The sequence below is a fragment of the Ornithodoros turicata genome, unplaced genomic scaffold (assembly GCF_037126465.1).
Source record: "Ornithodoros turicata isolate Travis unplaced genomic scaffold, ASM3712646v1 Chromosome32, whole genome shotgun sequence".
NCBI lineage: Eukaryota > Metazoa > Arthropoda > Arachnida > Ixodida > Argasidae > Ornithodoros > Ornithodoros turicata.
Genome location: NW_026999357.1, coordinates 7077 through 28147, shown reverse-complemented (window position 1 = coordinate 28147; position 21071 = coordinate 7077). Strand labels below are relative to the sequence as shown.

At 48.1% G+C, this 21071-nt stretch overlaps 1 long non-coding RNA gene across 2 annotated transcripts; it reads left to right on the top strand.

Moving 5' to 3' along the window:
• Nucleotides 1-761: 761 nt before the first annotated feature.
• Nucleotides 762-20307, top strand: LOC135373827 (uncharacterized). 2 transcript variants are annotated; one of them, XR_010416608.1, is made up of 9 exons: nucleotides 762-818; nucleotides 13765-13800; nucleotides 14346-14378; nucleotides 16110-16145; nucleotides 16708-16743; nucleotides 17306-17341; nucleotides 18788-18998; nucleotides 19634-19885; nucleotides 19980-20307. It is a non-coding gene; the product is annotated as an uncharacterized LOC135373827 (long non-coding RNA). The 2 variants fall into 2 exon arrangements; XR_010416607.1 differs by having other exon boundaries at nucleotides 19634-20307.
• The last annotated feature ends 764 nt before the right edge of the window (nucleotides 20308-21071 follow it).

Below are 21071 nucleotides of genomic sequence, written 5' to 3'. Positions count from 1 at the left end.
CGCCGTATCCCCACCCCACCCTCACATATCGGTAGAATAAGGGTGGTGGGTCGTTCGGCTCCGCATAGGTCGACCAGCGTTTGTGCGCCACACTTGCTCGAATGCCAAAATTCCGCCTCATTTTCGTACCTACCGTAGTGTGGGAATACTCACGTTCAACTGGAACCATTCCGGAACCAGTCCAGATTTTTGCCTGGGCTCACATTAGAGAGGAAGGCCTACTGTACTACGAACCTGGCCTCACGCGACTGGCACACAAAGTTTAAATTATCAGATGGCACGACTACTGAATGTATTTCGCCTTGTACAGATGTATGTGCACTATCAAACAGGAATTTGAAAACGTGCCGCGGTTTGGTGAACAATAGAGTGCAGCTATGAAGTATATGAGCGAACGATATTATCGAGAGAATGAATTGAAACAAATGTATATGGTGTGTGAAAAGGCTGCTATATCTTTGAAGATGGAGATGGAAAGCGAAGATGTGTTATGATGCCCATACTGCAGGTGCCAGGGGCCTTCGTCAACTTGTTTTTTTTTTTGTCCCTGGTTCCGCCACAGTGTGTGGAATATGCGAGTACCTATACGCCTACACTAACGGAGTGCAACCGCTTTTGCGGAGCCTTAGAATAAATGTGGAAGGTGTGATGGAATGTGAAGGAAAGCTGTGATGTTCTTGCAAAAGTTGAAACAGCTGCTACCTGCAGCAGTTTTGAATGCCGTGTCGAGCATGGGTGTCAGTGTGGTTGGTGTTTTACACGCTGAACTGGGCTCCGAGTGGGATGCACAAAATGAGGCAACGGTGAGCATCATTCAGGTAGAGTTGTGGTGTCCACATTCGCTGTGCCTCGTGAAATCTAACGAGCAATTTACATTCCTCAACAACGCAGGCGCTTGCGTCCGCGGTTGTGTACTGTACTGTACTGTTGTGTACTGTAACGTAGTAATGTGTGTCAATGTATGCAGGGCGGAGTTAACATTTGCTGTACAAATTGTTTGCGGTGTGTCAGGATACACCAAATCTATTTGCCATTCAATCATACGTAGTTCAGAAGTAGAGGCCGATTGGAGTCCTTATGAAACGATTTGGAAAAATCGAGAAAAATGCAGTCGGCCATTGAACGATTGTCAAGTATGGCATGAAACGCATGGAGTTGTAGCGCCACCGCCATGTAACGATGGTCACGGTCCTCGAGGACTGCTTCCTCCCTCTCGAGCTGGCAGTTCTTTTCGGGGCAGTGTCGAAGTGGCACCACGCAGTAAAGATTGTTTTTTTTTTCCTTTCTGTCGGAGTCTAGTGTGGACCAGTTTCCTTAGACTTCCACATCTGGTCACCCGGACGGCGAACGCCCTGTCAACCATTGCCTGTCAGCACTCAACCCCTACTCTGTGACACTTCTACGGGAACGCCCAGGCCTTATGTCCCTCAGGCCTTTCGACGCCAGGTCTTCGACGCGTTCCACTGCCTCGCCCACCCCGGTATACGAGCCACGCAGCGTCTCATCTCCACCCGTTTCCTGTGGCCCAGCATGCAGAAGGACGTCCGTCACTGGACCCGCACATGTCTAGCATACCAACGAGCCAAGGTGCACAGTCACACGTCGTCGCCCTCCGCTGCCTTCCCCTTACCCGAAGCCCGTTTCCGGCACATACACATCGACCTCGTCGATCCCCTTCCACCTTCTTCGGGTAACACCTACCTTCTAACATGTGTTGACCGGTTTTCCCCGATGGCCAGAAGCCTACCCCATTCCCGACATTACCGCCCCTACTGTCTGTGGTGCATTTCTCACCACATGGGTATCCCGGTTCGGGGCACCAGCCACTATCACCACTGACCGCGGTCGCCAATTTACTTCCCGCCTTTTCGCCGCGGTATGCAGATTCCTGGGAGCCCAGCACCGTCTCACCACTGCATACCATTCCCTGCTCTAACGGGCTCGTAGAGAGGCTCCATAGACAGCTCAAGGCAGCCCTAAGACCTCGGAGTTTCCCGAACGTTGGTCCGAGCACTTGCCCCTGGTTCTGCTTGGTATCCGCAGCGCCATCAAAGACTGCGGTGCTTCCGCAGCAGATTTGCTGTACGGCGGCCCCCTTCGCCTCCCCGGTGAATTCTTCGCTCCCGGCGCAACTCAGCCCCTGCCCGACCCGCAAGATTTTGCCACCCGGCTCTCCTCATTCTGTGCCACCCTGCGGGCGCCGTCTTACCGACCCTCATGCGATTGTCGCGTCTTCGTGCACCCCGACCTGGCAACCACGACACATGTCTTCGTACGCCACGACGGTCATCGGCAGCCCCTGCAGAACCCATACGACGGTCCCTACCTCGTCCAAAGTCACCGTCCGAAATCCTTCACACTCCTCATCAATGGGCGCTCCGAGGTGGTTTCCACGGATCGCATTAAGCCCGCATACATGGACATTCCGTCTGGCTCAGCGTTTCCAGCTCCCGTCTCTTCGGTCCCCTCCCCCGTGACCCCGGTTTCCTCCCCGTCTCGCCGGGTGCACCGGGACTCGAAGCCGCCTATCTGCCTTCGACCTTAGACTCTTTTTGTGTGCTCGCTCTCCGAGCTTCTAGAGGGGGGAGCCTGTAGCGCCACCGCCATCTAACGATGGTCACGGTCCTCGAGGACTGCTTCTTCCCTCTCGAGCTGGCAGTTCTTTTCTGGGCAGTGTCGAAGTGGCACCACGCAGTAAAGATTGTTTTTTCCCTTTCTGTCGGAGTCTAGTGTGGACCAGTTTCCTTAGACTTCCACAGAGTAAATGAAGCGCGAAACGACTTCGGGTGGGCTACACCCCGTTTTCTGTTTTTATGCTGGGATCGAAAACTGAAACATTCACATTAATTTAGGGGCGATACTCGATTTTTACATTGCATATTCATGCATTAATACGCGGCGGTCTCTTCCCGGTGTGCTCTTCCCTTGTTCCTTCTTGCCTGTTGTTGTTGAGTATGAGTGCGCAGCAGAAGACAGCCGACCTGGCAATGGAAGTGCATTTCAGACTTGCATTTTGCTCTGGGAGACATGTATATAGTTCTTTACATCCCTGTTGCCCTTGTGAGGCTTTCAGGCACGGGAATGTTCTCTTGCACTTGCGCAGCTGCTTCTGAAGCCCTATAGTTTCTTAGTGTGTAAAGGCGGTATAATTGACGGATATCCAAAAGCTGGGACGTAGCGGGCCAGCGCGCAACGCTCCCACTGCATACACAGAGGTCGTTCAGGGTGTCAGGGATTCAGTGTAGGTGGCAAACTGGCCTCTGGAGGAATTTCTGTTGTTGACCGGCGCATATTAACTGATTGCGATGCTCCTTGCATGATTACATTGGGGTACGTATATTTCATGGTGAAAATCGCTTAGCGCAAATAAGCGATGCCCATGGTGCCTTACCACGCCTTGCCAGACTCCGGCTATTTCGATTTTAGATTATAGATAGCACTATGGCACTATACGTATACACAGCACTATATTTTGGATTATAGCTAGCTTTGGATTCGCGGGGGCGAATGCACAGTGCTCTCAACGGCGTTACACCCTAGCGGGAGGCGAAAGTGAGCGAGTTCACTGGTTCGGAGGCATGGGGGAAGAAGCATAAAGGTGACAAACCTGTCATTTTGTAACTACCACATGGCACCACATGGCACGACGAAGACTAACGTGCGAGCAACCTGTCCAGAATTGACTGCGTCTACTCAGCTGTGCATTGGATGATCCTGTGCACCGCAAAGTGAAGCATTCCGGATTCGGTTTCACAGTCTCCTGTATTCCACAGTTTCGGAACGGAGAGGTGTGATCGTAGCGTGCTGAACGGGCTGCGTGTGCAGAGCCCCCTCATAGGAATAATTGGGTCGCGTCACACCTACAGAGCCTCCCACAAGCGGAAACGCTCTCTGTTCATTTGTTGTGCGCCACACTTGCTCGAATACCAAAAGTCCGCCTCATTTTCGTACCTACCGTAGTGTGGATGCGTCGTCTGCTTTTACACGTTTATTACGCGTTCAGTGCAGTAGATGGAGCATTGGGAAACCGAACAGTACCGGCACGCGTGGTCTTCCGGTGAATATACACAAGAATTACAGAAAAGACTCCGAACATTGCCCGCACTAGAAAGGCGACAGTGTCGCCTCTATAGGTGAGAGAGAGAGAGATTATGGGTTTAATGGCACAAAGGCAGCAAATGCCATGGAGCGCGAAGACTATAGTGAGTGTGCGGTGGTGTGAGATGATTATGGGATGAGATGGGGAGTCGATCTCTGCTTAGAGGGTTGGGCGAGTGGGCTCGTTGAGACACACAACGGTAGTTTCGATACCACTTGAATCTGCTCGCGAAGTGGTTTGGATTGCTTGAGGCGCACTCCTCTGAACGAGTGAATGAGCCCGCTTGCGCCCGCCGCTAGGGTGTCACGCAAAGGAGAAAATACACCGCTCGCGCATTCCGCACGGCTCCCGCGCGCGGTGACCAATGGAAATTTGTATTGCCCTGGGTAAAGTGCAGGTATACCCGCATTATATGCGTTATTATATACCTGCATATAATATGTATATATATATGTATATATATATATATATATACATATATATATATATATATGTATACAGGTAATATATACCTGTATAATAATATATGCATTATTATACCCGTATACCTGCGTTTTCAGACAGTGCGAATAAACATGCTGTTTCGCACCCACCAAGCTAATAAACTAAAGTAAACCGTTCCCCACCCATTATATGCAACACAGACGCGATGGCTATGAGGCATGCCAGGCCATGAAGCAGGATGGCCATGAGGCAGTATCGCGTCTCTATGGTATCACAGGACCATCAACATAACTAGGACTAACCAAGGTAACTCTTTCAGACCACGCAGAGGCTGCTCACCGAAGGGTCAGCCATAGGAGTCGTCACGAAATACGGCTCAGATATAAAAGACCAGAGCGTGCGTGCCAACCTAGCTCGCCTTCTCAGGTGGGCGTGCCTATTGCAAAGCAAAGGCTCTGGTACAGCGATAACATATACCTATGATACGAAGTCCAGCTCGGGTCAAAGTTGAGCACCGCTTCAGCCTGCGAAGCGGGAAGAGTCACTTTGGCAGCGCCACGAGACGAGACGAGAGTCATTAACACCCTCCGCCGTTCGTTCTACTGAGCATCGCCAGGGTCCGCAGAACTGAATGACGTTCAATTTAACTCTGATTCGAGCTGTACAATTGTATCTTCAACCATAGTCTTCCGGCGCGCAATGTTTGACAGCGCTGGCCAGCCTTAGTTCACCTTCGTCATTCAACCTAGTCAGTCATAAAGAACCTTCATAAACCTGTGCAGAGGTACGTGAAGTGTGGAAGAACTGCGTCGTAGAGCCACAACTTCCACCTGCAGTGTCTCTATCTGATTGATGAATCGAGAATGGGAGAGAGAGAGAGAGAGATTATGGGTTCAATGGCGCAAAAGGGACGAAGGGGTGTGCCAACAAGGAGCCAATTGCAAAACTCGGTAGACGAGATTAGAGATTAGCGAGGTTCATATTACCAGTGACAGCCAAGAGTATGGAAACATTCGTTGGTGAAGATGTAGTTGGTGGAGTATCAGGTCAATCAGTGAGCTGCTGGCCCATACGACGGAATAACTGACGGGGTGCGATTTCCAAGCCCTTCTTAATGGGCATTTGAAATACTTGGGCGAATGAGATTTCCCTTGACGGAGTCTTATGACAGCGGCGGGGTGGAGGCCAGGTCCCTGACCTCCGTGGCCTGAGCTAGCGCCGCGACCACATGGTAGAATTGAGTGAAGGAAGGGTCCGCCGGAGAAGGGGCTGACGTAGGGATATGTGGTAGCGACGTAGAGGTGAAGTCGGCTCAGTTCACCTTCGCCGTTCAGCCTATGGTTGCGCTTCAAATACATGGCGCGCCAAGAGATTGCGGCTGATTCATTTCTATTCATTCATTCATTCATTTCAGTCTAGTTTTTGGTGCACGTATCGATGCCGCCCACCCTAGCATTTGCTAAGCCTTCGTACTCTGTCTACAGGACAGTACGACCGGATGACAGTACGAATGAAGGAGCCGAACACTCCCATCTCCATGGGAGTGTCCGGCTCCTTCATTCGTAAGTGTCTGCTCTCATTATACGGTCCATACCTCCAGTAAACTCAGCCGATCACTAAACTCATGCTGAAGCAGATCCACCTGGGTTGTGAACAAATCAGGAAACGTTCCTTCAGTTCTGTGCACATTTTGCGAGAACTGCGCATCGTACTGGAATGTTGGTATATACCGGAGGAGCGGTGTTGATGTTGTACACCCAGGGCGTAGCGCGACTATCAACCGTGGTACCGTGCCTGCAGTAATCCGCAGCGAGATGTGCCGCTATGCAGCTGTGCATGCCGGCACGGGTGTGCCCTGTCATATTAGACAAAATGTGCAAGATGAACGCAATGCTTTCGCAACGTGTCAGGCCAGACTCATTCCCAGAATTGACCGGCGTACTCGCCGCCCTGTATAGGGTTTATTCACTGACTTCACCTCGTCGCCACACTTCAGGTCCCTCCAAGTTATGTTCCCGCATTCGTTCTCTGCCATATGTTGTTTGGATGACTATTAACGTCGAAAACATACAGCTAGAAATCATACACTTTGGAACACCAAATATATGGTGAGTGCGATATGGGCGACTGCTTGGATGGGACCTACAATATGGCGGCCGGTGGCAGTACATCTGCCTGCTTGAGACAGTGGCGGTCTCCTACGGATGACGTCATGTGAATAAACCCCATAGGAGCAATGCATTCCAACCGGTTGTGTTGAAAGCTTTAGAGAGAAATGCCCATATATGTATGGCTGTGAGAGGCCCTTGATTGCGTACAAGTCTAATGGAAGCGGAAGAGCGTTAGTTTTTTCCTGGAGGACATATTCCATATTCCTAATGAAAAAACAAGCATTGGTGTTGGCTCAATGGTGTAGATATTGGCTTTCGAGCACCTTGGTTTGATCCACGGGCTGCTTAGATTTGTTTTTTCCTTTCTCTTTTTTTTTTTGTGTGTGAAGGGAGTTATGAGAGTAACGGCAGGGCGACATCAGAATTTTCGTTTAATAATGCCGTACTGGGCGATATGTCTTACTGCATGGCTGTTCGGTCTGATTTAGTCGGCTCTGCGATCGCCTGTGCGCTTAATATATGAGTAGCGGATCACTTCAATTGTGCTCCGACTTCACGGTGACAGGAATCCCCGCTTTGCACAGTGCCACGCGTGTTTGCTGTAATTGGGTTGCTTGTCAATCATTTACTACAAAATTTGGACCTGTGGCTTAAACTTCGTTCAGTGTGTTGCCTCGTCGAGGACAAACTCGTCGAATTCTCATTTATCGAGATCGATGTGGCAACGGAACCAAATACGCGCGCCTTTCACGCGCTCTAATGCTAAGGGCAATTAAGAGAGCATACCAGCTCTCCGTCCCAATGTATCCTATGGAATAGTTTTTATGCTTTTTCTCGGTAACCACCGCGCAGATTTTGACGCGCGTGGTTTCACCATAAAGAGGAAGAAGGGATGAAGAGAATAATGTTATTCGGTTTATCATACATTTCGTATGTATTTTGAACAAGTTTTTATTAAACTTCTATAGCCATTTCAAAACAAACTTTGAATTTACTTTCTCTCGAAATATTTCAGGAATCGGTAGACACCAAATTTACATGTCTGCCACTTTGTTTTTATAAAAAAAAAACATGACATGTGAGTACGCGTAAACACCGACCGAAGCCCAGCGAAACCCGTCCAAAACACGTCATTCTGTGCTGCCATCTGGTGACGTGAAAGCAACACCCCGCGGACCGTATCCTTCGGCCGATTAAGCTTGCTCGTGCGCACTGTACTGCTGAACAAGAGATAAACTGATGTTCTGAGGCTGGAACGACATAGGAGGGACAGATACAAACAAAGCCTCAAATTGCCTAAGAAATCAACGATGAAGATGAAAGTCACTGAAAAGGTTAGCCAGCTGTAGGGATCGAACCCACATCTTCTGGATTGCCGAATCAGAAGATGTGCAATCCAGAAGATGTGGGTTCGATCCCTACAGCTGGCTAACCTTTTCAGTGACTTTCATCTTTCATCGTTGATTTCTTAGGCAATTTGAGGCTTTGTTTGTATCTGTCCCTTCTATGTCGTTCCAGCCTCAGAACATCAGTTTATCTCTTGTTCAACAGGTGCCGCTTGCGTCGATTTCCGTCGTATGAATGTGTGTATGAGCGAGCAAAAATGTAAGAGTGAAAGGAGGGTGAGTGAGAGTGAGTGGCTGGTTTGTCGTCCCTTCAGATGACGCACCCCGAAAGTCGCTGGAGAGGCGTGTTAGCTTAGCTCAATTGGTAGAGCCCTGGACCGGCAATCCAGAAGATGTGGGTTCGATCCCTACAGCTGGCTAACCTTTTCAGTGACTTTCATCGCTGTACTGCTGGTTCCTCTCTCCTCTTTACTTTCTTGGACCGCTGACTTAGGGCATGGCCTTGGAGACCAGAACAAAAGCTTACTTAGCTGCTCGTAAAGGCATTATCGTCTGAGACAGCATTGTCGTGTAAGAGTTCTGTTTCTTCGAGCTATCTCCACACCACACCACATACACCACATTTTATCTCACGTCGATCATTAAGAGGTGTTGAAAAAGGTGTTTACGTTCTATACACCCTTTTTACACCCCATGTGATCTGGGGATATGGTGTTTTAGGTCGTGAAAAAGAAATCATGTGTATTTGACAGTTCCTCACATTAAATAGACGACAAACACAATATTTGGCAGGGAGGGATGTCAGGAACTGATACCTTTGACTTGTTGTAGCCGTACCTGTTAATTGCAAAGACATATTCCCGTCACCGTTACAGACGAGTTCAGCCACACTACACCTAACGAACGTATCCCAACAAATTGTATTTCAATATATCATCAATCTGGTACTCCAGTATAGGCTACCGAGGGTGCCTGGGCCCGCCGCTGGCATCGTCTGAAGATCGCAGCATGTGCATGTCGCGCTTTGACGTGCTCTAATGGCGAAAGTGTTTGTTGTTGTCTAGATGCTCGTCAGTTATCTGCCATCAATTTTGGGCCTGTGGGTTAAACGTCCTTCGTTCCCTGTCAAGGCGAATCTCATCGTATTTTCATTCATCGAGATCGATGTGATGACGGAATTGTCGTGCATACCACCTTTGACGTATTCTAATGGCGAAAGTGTTTGTTGTAGTCTAGATGCTTGTCAATCATTTGGACATCATCTAATTAATCTTCTGAACCATATGTGTGGCTGCATACGGAATTTTTTATGCGCAGACGAACAGTGAATATATGTGAAGTGGCAAAAAGCAATGCTAGACTACCATCATTGTGCCTCTTCGTCTTTTTTCCTTTTTTCGCAGACTTTTCCTGGTCTGGTGAACAGGGAATAGGGAATATCTCCCTAGAAGACATTTGTGCATTGTTTGACAACCAAATAAATATATTTACATTTTCCATCAATCAACAATGTTGTGACCTGGTGCAAATATTAATGTCGACAGGGAAAGGAAAAACTTACAAATTATCCCTATGTACTCAAATGCAGATATGACAATTACCTTTTTGTACCTCAGCACAGTACAGTTTCAAAATTAACAAACAGCATCAGCAGTCTTGCAGTATCTCAAGAGGGGAATCACATACAGCTCCAATAATAGACTGTGCAAACAAAGCGCAAAAAAACAAAAATACTTTAAGAAAAATCTGAATAATCAGTTGCCATTGTGATATGTACTACTATGCACAATTCATGAATGGAACATGTTACCTCATTGCATAGCCTCCATGTGAGCACTAGAACAGGCAGCTTTTTAGGTCGCTCGTTTCGTGTTTTTCTATGGTCTTTTTTTGTTTTCTGTTTTTGGCAACGGCAAGCATAACCATAGTGAAATAGTGAAACACAAGCAGCCAACGACAGGATGAGACATCTACAATGCGACTGGTAGCTCTCACCTGATATATTTATTAGCAGACTCTGGAATATACACATATGAGGGTGGTTCCATAAGTTTCCGGCCCGACCAACTTTAAATAGTCAGAGACAAAACAAGTGTATCACTTTTCGACATAGTCACCCTTAACTTCAATGCACTTTTGACATGCAGTTTTGTCTGCAAAACGCTGGAAAACTGCCTCTTGCACCTCACTATCGTTTTGAAATCTCCGTCCTTTGAGATCCCTCTTCAAATTTGAGAACAGGAAGTAGTCACTCGGTGCCAAGTCTGGACTGTAGGCTGGGTGGTAGATTTCTTCACTCCTTCAGTGCAGCCTTGGTAACAGAAGCTTTGTGGACAGGGGCATTGTCCTGGAGCAACCGGACACCTCGACTCAACCTGCCGCGCCTCTTTTCCTTGATGGCGTCTCGCACTCGGTGCAGGAGTGAAGCATAATAAGTCGCATTCACTGTGGTGTTCCTCTCTTTGAAGTTGATGATGAGGATCCAGTGACAATCCCAAAATATTGTTGCCATGGTCTTCTTTGTGGATTGTGTGACCTTGGCTTTTGTTGGGGGTGCTTCTCCTGGTTTGCGCCATTCCATCAGCGTCTTTCGAAAGGGGATCATAGTAGAGCATCATAGTCTCATCCCCCGTGACAACTGACTTCAATATTTCTTCTTCGTTCTCTTGACAGAGGTCCAAAAACTCTTTGGCACAGACGACGCGCTGTTGCCTTTGAACTGACGAGAGAAGTCGTGGCACCCATCTCGCACTGACCTTTTTCATGTGAAAGGCCTTCAGACGCCTGTCGCTCAGCACTTCCTCCTCGACAAGAGACAAATTTTCTTGTTCACCACTTCCACTGGACGACCATCGCGTGGATCATCTTCAATGGACTCCCGCATCAGTCAATTCTGCTTGGCCCTGTCTTTTACCGTTGTGTACGACGGAGAGGCTTCCCTGTACACGTTGTCTAGTCGCCCTTTAATTTCTTTAGGCGAAAGTTCCTCTTTTGTCAAAAATTTTATGACAGCGCGATACTCGATTTTTTTCCATTTTAACTAAAGAGTGCACCCTGGCTGTTTGAAATGCCGCTCTCCAACCCACAAAAGCATGGAGAGGGTTGAGGGTGGTGCTCCGGCCCTCCAACAGAAGGCACCACGCGTGCTTAATCGCATTTTCAAATTCGCGCGCATTTTCTACCTCGGGCCGGAAAGTTATAGAATCACCCTCGTATATAGTGATAATTTAACCAATAAAATAACAGACAAGAAAAATCCCCCCCTCATCTCCCCATCTCCTCATTCTATTTCACAGGCAGCTTTAGTATCATTCTGAGTGTGCCCGTGCGTCCCCTTTGAGATAACGTATCTCGGACAAAAGCAAATCCAACAGCGGGCTGCTTACACATGCAACTGTCTTGGATTTCTTTAACCAGTTGTTCTTTAACCGCTGCCTTAAGCTCTGTGTTCTGGAAATTTAGGCAGCATCCAGAGTCCCTGCAATGTGTTGCCATGTTTCTCGAGGGCATCAAAAGTCTGTCCTTGGCTGCCTGTGTTTCACTATGGCTCTCAGATACAAACTACTCCGTTTCAACACAGTAGGAAACACAGATTTGTAAATAGCATCCGTTGATCGCACTGTACATCGCACCGAAGAGAGAGAGATTATGGGTTTAATGGCACAAAGGCAGCAAAGGCCATAGAGCGCCAAAACTATGGTGAGTGTGTGGTGGTGTGGAGAGATGATGTGAGAGAGTGTGTGTGGTAGTTAAAAGCTCTCTACAGGTATGAGCGATGAGATGGACCAGGATAGGAGAGAGAGAATGACGATAACAAGCGAGTATGGCAGTTAAAAGCTATCTACAAGTCTGAGCGATGAGGTGATCCAGGATGAGATATTTACATGAGGAGTTCGGTGATATTGGATAAAAGCGGAGCAATGCTTAACATCTGCATCTGACTAAGTAACCCACACGTGGTCAAAAATTGGATGACATTATCAAACGGCACAAGAGGAGTGTCACCCAGTAGAAGGGCTGGGTGTAATGGGACATAATACCTGTAAAATGCGGTGAAATACTGTTGGCGTTGGCGTTCGAAATGAGGGCGGGATGCCAGCACGTGCAAGACAGTCTTTCTGTCACCGCAGTGCGCGCAAGCTGGCGGATCCTGACCTCTGAGCAACAATAAGGCACATGACATGTCAACAGGTTGCAAACAGCTCCTCCATCTTGCACATTTGTCATGCACATCGTTATTTCGGAAATTTGGAATATGAATAGGATGAATACGTGTTAACATAGTGCACGTTATCCGAAGCAAGTTCTTCCACATCCCTCCCCGCTTAATGGCACAAAGGCAAATCAATTCCACGGACTGACAGCGAAAGGGTTATACTCCCTAGTAAAGGCGAGCAGGATTAACAAATACAAAGGTGGCCGTGCATACAGCGGCTGCGCCTTTCATTCGTTGAGAAGTGGGTCGCTCGTTTCCTGTTTTGAGAGACCAGACCCTCCGTAAAAGTGACACGCCGTATTGAAGCTTATACATCAATGGTCTTGCGGTTGCTCTCGTTGTCACAGCTCTTCGGGGAATCCGGCCTCACCTTGTGTCAATTGGTACTGTAACAGGTGCTGGCCATTTCGTGGGAACGGCAAATATGCAATACATTCCAACTGGCTTATGAAGTAGTTAAATGTATATTAAGACGTATGTATGTTTCGAATATCACGTAAAATAAAATAAAGTACATCACAACGTCACAGCAGCTGAATAAAGCTTTCGCCGATTATTCGCCGCCTCGCTTGTCTCTTTCCGTCCGTGACAATAGTGTGTTTGCAGGAGGAACTCTGGTGCTGTCATTTTCGGGTGATGGGCGAGGCCCGGGTGTACGTATATACTGAGTTGCTTCATCTCGGAGCAGGGGGAAATCGTGGGGAAACATGTTCTACAATGCAATATGCCTTTCGGTACACTTTTCGAGCAACTCCTTTTCACAAAGCTTTCACCTTGTACTCTGACATTTCATCGATAGTGACGCCATTTACGAGTGACATTCTGTTTCTCCGTGTACCTTGACGTGATACAAAGGAATGACATTCAATTTGACGTGTGACAGGGGTATTGGTAACGTCTACGTCATGTGAGACGCCACAATCCGGTTCAACGTGCCCTTACCGAACCTTTGGTTCTTGTTTTTCAGTTCGGTTTCGGAGCGCATCGACGGAAACGCTTGAGTGTACGCACATACTGAGTTGCTTCATCTCGGAGCATGGGGAAATCGTATTCACATTGCGACGTACGACGCATCCAGACGAATATCGTGCGAAAACGGAAGCACAGCGTATCACGCGTAAAGGCCAACCTCCATGGAGCGAATTTCGCTCAGCGTCGGAAGCACTGCTAGACGCCATGCGAGATATTTTCGCCCAGCCGCAGCGATTACGGCTCAACACGACGCCGCTACGAATCCGCACCGGCAATGCGCGTGTCCTGTCCTGGATCATTTTGTGCTTGTTGAAGCATGTTCTACAATGCAATATGCCTTTCGGTACACTTTTCGAGCAACTCGTTTTCACAAAGCTTTCACCTTGTACTCTGACATCTCATCGATAGTGATGCCACTTACGAGTAACATTCTATTTCTCCGTGTAGCTTGACGTGATACAAACGAATGGCATTCAATTTGACGTGTGACAGGGGTATTAGTAACATCTACGTCATGTGAGACGCCACAATCCGGTTCAACGTGCCCTTACCGAACCTTTGGTTCTTGTTTTTCAGTGCGCTTTCGGAGTGCGTCTACGGAAACTCTGGAGTGTACGTATATACTGAGTTGCTTCATCTCGGAGCATGGGGAAATCGTATTCACATTGCGACGTACGACGCATCCAGACGAATATCGTGCGAAAACGGAAGCACAGCGTATCACGCGTAAAGGCCAACCTCCATGGAGCGAATTTCGCTCAGCGTCGGAAGCACTGCTAGACGCCATGCGAGATATTTTCGCCCAGCCGCAGCGATTCCGGCTCAACACGACGCCGCTACGAATCCGCACCGGCAATGCGCGTGTCCTGTCCTGGATCATTTTGTGCTTGTTGAAGCATGTTCTACAATGCAATATGCCTTTCGGTACACTTTTCGAGCAACTCCTTTTCACAAAGCTTTCACCTTGTACTCTGACATCTCATCGATAGTGACGCCACTTACGAGTGACATTCTATTTCTCCGTGTAGCTTGACGTGATACAAACGAATGGCATTCAATTTGACGTGTGACATGGGTATTAGTAACATCTACGTCATGTGAGACGCCACAATCCGGTTCAACGTGCCCTTACCGAACCTTTGGTTCTTGTTTTTCAGTTCGCTTTCAAAGTGCATCCACGGAAACGCTATGTACGTATATACTGAGTTGCTTCATCTCGGAGCATGGGGAAATCGTATTCACATTGCGACGTACGACGCATCCAGACGAATATCGTGCGAAAACGGAAGCACAGCGTATCACGCGTAAAGGCCAACCTCCTCAAATTTCGCTCAGCGTCGGAAGCACTGCTAGACGCCATGCCAGATATTTTCGCCCAGCCGCCGCGATTCCGGCTCAACACGACGCCGCTACGAGTCCGCGCCGGCAATGCGCGCGTGTCCTCTCCTGGATCATTTTGTGCTTGTTGCTATGTGTTGTTGAAACATGTTCTACAATGCAATATGCCTTTCGGTACACTTTTCGAGCAACTCCTTTTCACAAAGCTTTCACCTTGTACTCTGACATCTCATCGATAGTGACGCCACTTACGAGTGACATTCTATTTCTCCGTGTAGCTTGACGTGATACAAACGAATGGCATTCAATTTGACGTGTGACATGGGTATTAGTAACATCTACGTCATGTGAGACGCCACAATCCGGTTCAACGTGCCCTTACCGAACCTTTGGTTCTTGTTTTTCAGTTCGCTTTCAAAGTGCATCCACGGAAACGCTATGTACGTATATACTGAGTTGCTTCATCTCGGAGCATGGGGAAATCGTATTCACATTGCGACGTACGACGCATCCAGACGAATATCGTGCGAAAACGGAAGCACAGCGTATCACGCGTAAAGGCCAACCTCCTCAAATTTCGCTCAGCGTCGGAAGCACTGCTAGACGCCATGCCAGATATTTTCGCCCAGCCGCCGCGATTCCGGCTCAACACGACGCCGCTACGAGTCCGCGCCGGCAATGCGCGCGTGTCCTCTCCTGGATCATTTTGTGCTTGTTGCTATGTGTTGTTGAAACATGTTCTACAATGCAATATGCCTTTCGGTACACTTTTCGAGCAACTCCTTTTCACAAAGCTTTCACCTTGTACTCTGACATCTCATCGATAGTGACGCCACTTACGAGTGACATTCTATTTCTCCGTGTAGCTTGACGTGATACAAACGAATGGCATTCAATTTGACGTGTGACATGGGTATTAGTAACATCTACGTCATGTGAGACGCCACAATCCGGTTCAACGTGCCCTTACCGAACCTTTGGTTCTTGTTTTTCAGTTCGCTTTCAAAGTGCATCCACGGAAACGCTATGTACGTATATACTGAGTTGCTTCATCTCGGAGCATGGGGAAATCGTATTCACATTGCGACGTACGACGCATCCAGACGAATATCGTGCGAAAACGGAAGCACAGCGTATCACGCGTAAAGGCCAACCTCCTCAAATTTCGCTCAGCGTCGGAAGCACTGCTAGACGCCATGCCAGATATTTTCGCCCAGCCGCCGCGATTCCGGCTCAACACGACGCCGCTACGAGTCCGCGCCGGCAATGCGCGCGTGTCCTCTCCTGGATCATTTTGTGCTTGTTGCTATGTGTTGTTGAAACATGTTCTACAATGCAATATGCCTTTCGGTACACTTTTCGAGCAACTCCTTTTCACAAAGCTTTCACCTTGTACTCTGACATCTCATCGATAGTGACGCCACTTACGAGTGACATTCTATTTCTCCGTGTAGCTTGACGTGATACAAACGAATGGCATTCAATTTTACGTGTGACAGGGGTATTAGTAACATCTACGTCATGTGAGACGTCACAATCCGGTTCAACGTGCCCTTACCGAACCTTTGGTTCTTGTTTTTCAGTTCGCTTTCGGAGTGCATCGACGGAAACGCTTGAGTGTACGTACATACTGAGTTGCTTCATCTCGGAGCATGGGGAAATCGTATTCACATTGCGACGTACGACGCATCCAGACGAATATCGTGCGAAAACGGAAGCACAGCGTATCACGCGTAAAGGCCAACCTCCATGGAGCGAATTTCGCTCAGCGTCGGAAGCACTGCTAGACGCCATGCCAGATATTTTCGCCCAGCCGCCGCGATTCCGGCTCAACACGACGCCGCTACGAATCCGCGCCGGCAATGCGCGCGCGTGTGCTCTCCTGGATCATTTTGTGCTTGTTGCTATGTGTTGTTGAAACATGTTCTACAATGCCTTATGCCTTTCGGTACACTTTTCGAGCAACTCCTTCTCACAAAGCTTTCACCTTGTACTCTGACATCTCATCGATAGTGACGCCATTTACGAGTGACATTCTATTTCTCCGTGTACCTTGACGTGATACAAAGGAATGGCATTCAATTTGACGTGTGACAGGGGTATTGGTAACATCTACGTCATGTGAGACGCCACAATCCGGTTCAACGTGCCCTTACCGAACCTTTCGTTCTTGTTTTTCAGTTCGCTTTCGGAGTGCATCCACGGAAACGCTTGAGTGTACGTACATACTGAGTTGCTTCATCTCGGAGCATGGGGAAATCGTATTCACATTGCGACGTACGACGCATCCAGACGAATATCGTGCGAAAACGGAAGCACAGCGTATCACGCGTAAAGGCCAACCTCCATGGAGCGAATTTCGCTCAGCGTCGGAAGCACTGCTAGACGCCATGCCAGATATTTTCGCCCAGCCGCCGCGATTCCGGCTCAACACGACGCCGCTACGAATCCGCGCCGGCAATGCGCGCGCGTGTGCTCTCCTGGATCATTTTGTGCTTGTTGCTATGTGTTGTTGAAACATGTTCTACAATGCCTTATGCCTTTCGGTACACTTTTCGAGCAACTCCTTCTCACAAAGCTTTCACCTTGTACTCTGACATCTCATCGATAGTGACGCCATTTACGAGTGACATTCTATTTCTCCGTGTACCTTGACGTGATACAAAGGAATGGCATTCAATTTGACGTGTGACAGGGGTATTGGTAACATCTACGTCATGTGAGACGCCACAATCCGGTTCAACGTGCCCTTACCGAACCTTTCGTTCTTGTTTTTCAGTTCGCTTTCGGAGTGCATCCACGGAAACGCTTGAGTGTACGTACATGCTGAGTTGCTTCATCTCGGAGCATGGGGAAATCGTATTCACATTGCGACGTACGACGCATCCAGACGAATATCGTGCGAAAACGGAAGCACAGCGTATCACGCGTAAAGGCCAACCTCCATGGAGCAAATTTCGCTCAGCGTCGGAAGCACTGCTAGACGCCATGCCAGATATTTTCGCCCAGCCGCCAAAAAAAACCGAAAAAACCGAAAGCGGTAAAAAAACCGAAAGCGGTGCAGAAAGGCAACGCAGAAATAGTCATTAAATAATCGTGCCTTTCTGCACCGCTTCCGGTTTGTTACCAAAATGTTGTTTATAATTTGCACCAGGTAAGTTGGCTAGTTATATTTGGAAGTACCACTACTCTGACATAGCGGTTGTTTCGACCGACAAACACGAAAAAAAAAAAGTGTGATGTACGTACCCTCAGCTCAAGCGAATCTGAAAATGTGTCAACGTCCTCTGTCCCCGGCATGCGCTGTGTTTGCATCGTTCCGGAAAAGGTACTACTTGACTCCCCTTTTTTCAGGGGCGGTCCCTTTTCTTGTCTGCGGGCACACGGTAGAGATGGTAGACGATAAGCGCAACAGGTGCCAGCAGGTGGTATATAAATATATATATTTGCTGCACCTACACTTACATCAAGGGAGCGTGACTGTTTTTGCGGAACCCTAGAATAAACATTCATCTCAAGCATGACCAAAAAAACCCAGAAGGGCGCGAGCATGGTGCATCGCCTCTTTGTGTAACTGCTGTTGCAGTTCTTGCAGACGTCTGATCTTGTCTGTGCAAACCATGCTACTGCAGAATGTATTCCATACGCTGTCGAGGATGGGGGTAACCATGTTCCGGCGTCTTGGCCGCTGAGGTAGGCTCTCTGTGGGACGCAAAAAATGATGCAACTGTGAGCGCCCTTAACGTGAGTTGTGGTGACCACATTCGCTGTGCCTCGTGAAATCTCTCGAGCTATTTACATTCCGTGGCCAGTGAATGGCCTCCTCTAGCGTGTCTTGTGTCTTATTATGCGTCATATATTATGTGCTGCGTGTTGCTACCTGTTATGCATTACTACCTGTATATGTGTTACTAGCTGTATGTTGCTACCTGTATAGTACAGGGATGACAATGGGATGACATTGCGTCTGCTGGTATTGCGGGTATACCCGCACCTTTCTTGCAACCCGCGATGACATGGAGAGACGTACCGATGTCATCCGTACTCGTCTTTATTTGGTTAGTGGTTACTCGTAGTGCTAACAAACAGCGAGAAAGAGCCACGTTGCTCCGGTTTGTTTCTTTGCCAAGGAGGCAGCGTGACCTTATTAGTTATCATATGTCTTCTATTACTTTGGTTGCATTGCACAATGTTGGCGAGGAGTGAATAGCTTAGCTACGGTCAGGTGGTGATTGTTAATTTGTACCATGCTCTTTTCCAGCGCACAAGCGTCCTACAGTTCTGCTTTGTAGCGTCTTCATGGACCCCAAAAGTAGGGCCCCCGCTAAAGGGCGGTGCGACGTGTTGTTTGTCTTAGTGCGGACCACCAAGAATGACGTCACGTATGCGGGAAAGAACTTCAAGGCGTTTTCCCAGCTTTTACATCGAGCCGTGGCCTCCAACACGAAACTTGGGTTGGACTTCCAGTATGAGTGAGTACGTCTTCACTATCCCATCTTATATGCCTGCAAGGTGTCCTTGGCTCGTCACACTGTCCCACGGGTCTGCCACGAAGCGGCAGATGAATGAGCAGAATACACCAGGAACGACATGCATTGAAAGATGTTGGCAAGTCATTGCTTATCCTTATCCTTAGCTTCGGACAGGCTAAAGGATCTCCCAGTAAAATGAAAAAAAAAGAAACTTTCTAGGGTGTTCCCATCTGCCACAGCCGATGGTGGAACAAGGAAACATGGAAGGAAACAAACAGTTAGGACCCCATGAAGACGGATTTGAACAGCAACTGCCTGGAGTGTTTTCAGTGGGAAATGTTTTGAAGGAACACCTCCTGATGTACGTGTTCCCCCAACACTATCTTTTCTGAACAAGTTCCATCGCCTGAGTGCATGTGCCTGCTGCGGATTAAGATAGGTCTACTGTATTGCAAAACACGACACATCCTACATATCTGCAAGATCATTTACGTTTCCAACATTCGTGAAAATTCGTGTCCGGTAATGTACTTGTGTGTGCTTTAGTCTGTGTATGTTTGGTTTCTTGAAGAAATATGGTGATACCTTTTTTCTTTCTTCTGGATAACTGATGTGCGGGTAACCTTGACACGCAGAATCTCCATCTCATTATTTCCACTTTGGACAAGATCGTGAATATGAGGAGTGCTCATCGGTGCAGTTGACGCAACGGTCGGTCCCCTTGCACTCCTTTGTGTCGTGGCCTGCATGACCACACCGTGCACAACGAGGAGAGCCCCGGCATGCATCAGCAGCATGCCCGTATCGATTGCAACGAATGCAGCGCAAGCGATTTGGAATGTACGGTCGCACATCTGCTGAAAGGTACCCTACTTTTAACTTGTCAGGTAAGTTGGGCTTATCAAAAGTCAATACCATGTTCCTCGCGGTGATATATTCACCATTCTTACGGATCTTAATTTCCTAGGATTTCCTCCCCAGGTACGTTAATCAGCTCTGAAACTGAGATGACGCCCCTGCAACTGTTGATGGTTTTGTGAAAAGAAGCTGAAATCTTCTTTCCCGTCATCTCGTGCGTGTTTAGGATGTGCTCGCAGTCTTTTTTGATTTGTGCATTTTAGGAGCAGGTCACCAGATTGTATACGTTTGGTTTCAGTGATGTTCTTCGACGGTGCTGCCACTGCCTTCTCCAAGGAAAAAAAGGGTGCCATTTTTCCCAGCTTTGCTTCTCTCTTTGTGTCTCTGTTTCGATACAGTCCTTAAGACTTGCAAACTTCGCGGCCAAGATATCGGTTGATTGTAACGTTAACAAAATTTGATAAGTTCCCTTTCCCTCTTGTTTGCTTAGTGCTCCCCTTTGCCTGACAAAAGCGCATGTGTATGCCTGCACAGCCGTCAGTAGGCGGTGACTACCACAGAATAAACATTGTTACGAGACCGCTTGAATGTGCGACATGGTGCCAGCGGGAACACAAATGCTACGCGCAACGCACCATGCGTCACAGCTCTAAAGACAAGTTGGAGCTCCGAAAGGACATCGTCGATGGATACCCTTGAAGGCCAACCACAGCCACAAGCTTCGAAAATGCTGCATATTATGTCAAGCCTTCTTCCTTCGCCCAAACCGCTGCATACTACGCAGGACCTATAGAAATCCCGGAAAGTATGGAGAAGTGAGTTCAAACTATTTTCTGTTGCTACTGCTTTCAAGGCCGGGCAAGTGAAGCCCGCAACTTTCTTAGTTGTAGTCTGAGAAGAACGAAGGAAAATTTACACTACGCTCAAGTTCGATAGTGAATAGGAGCGCAGAGACGTTTCTAAGTTAATAGAGGAGTTCGAAAGGTACTGAAGCCATCAGTAAACTTGTGGTGCGTAAGCCATCAGTGAACTGGTGCTGGCCTCAGCTTTTGACACCTTACCACGATACTTCGCCAGTACCAGTCAAGTATCAGTATCAAGAGCTTTCTAAAACGATGCTGCCCTGAAGAATTGATGATCCACCCTACATACTTCATTTGGTCATGGAGGAAGGAATGAGAGGCACATGCAGCATCGCTTGTTTAATATTACAGG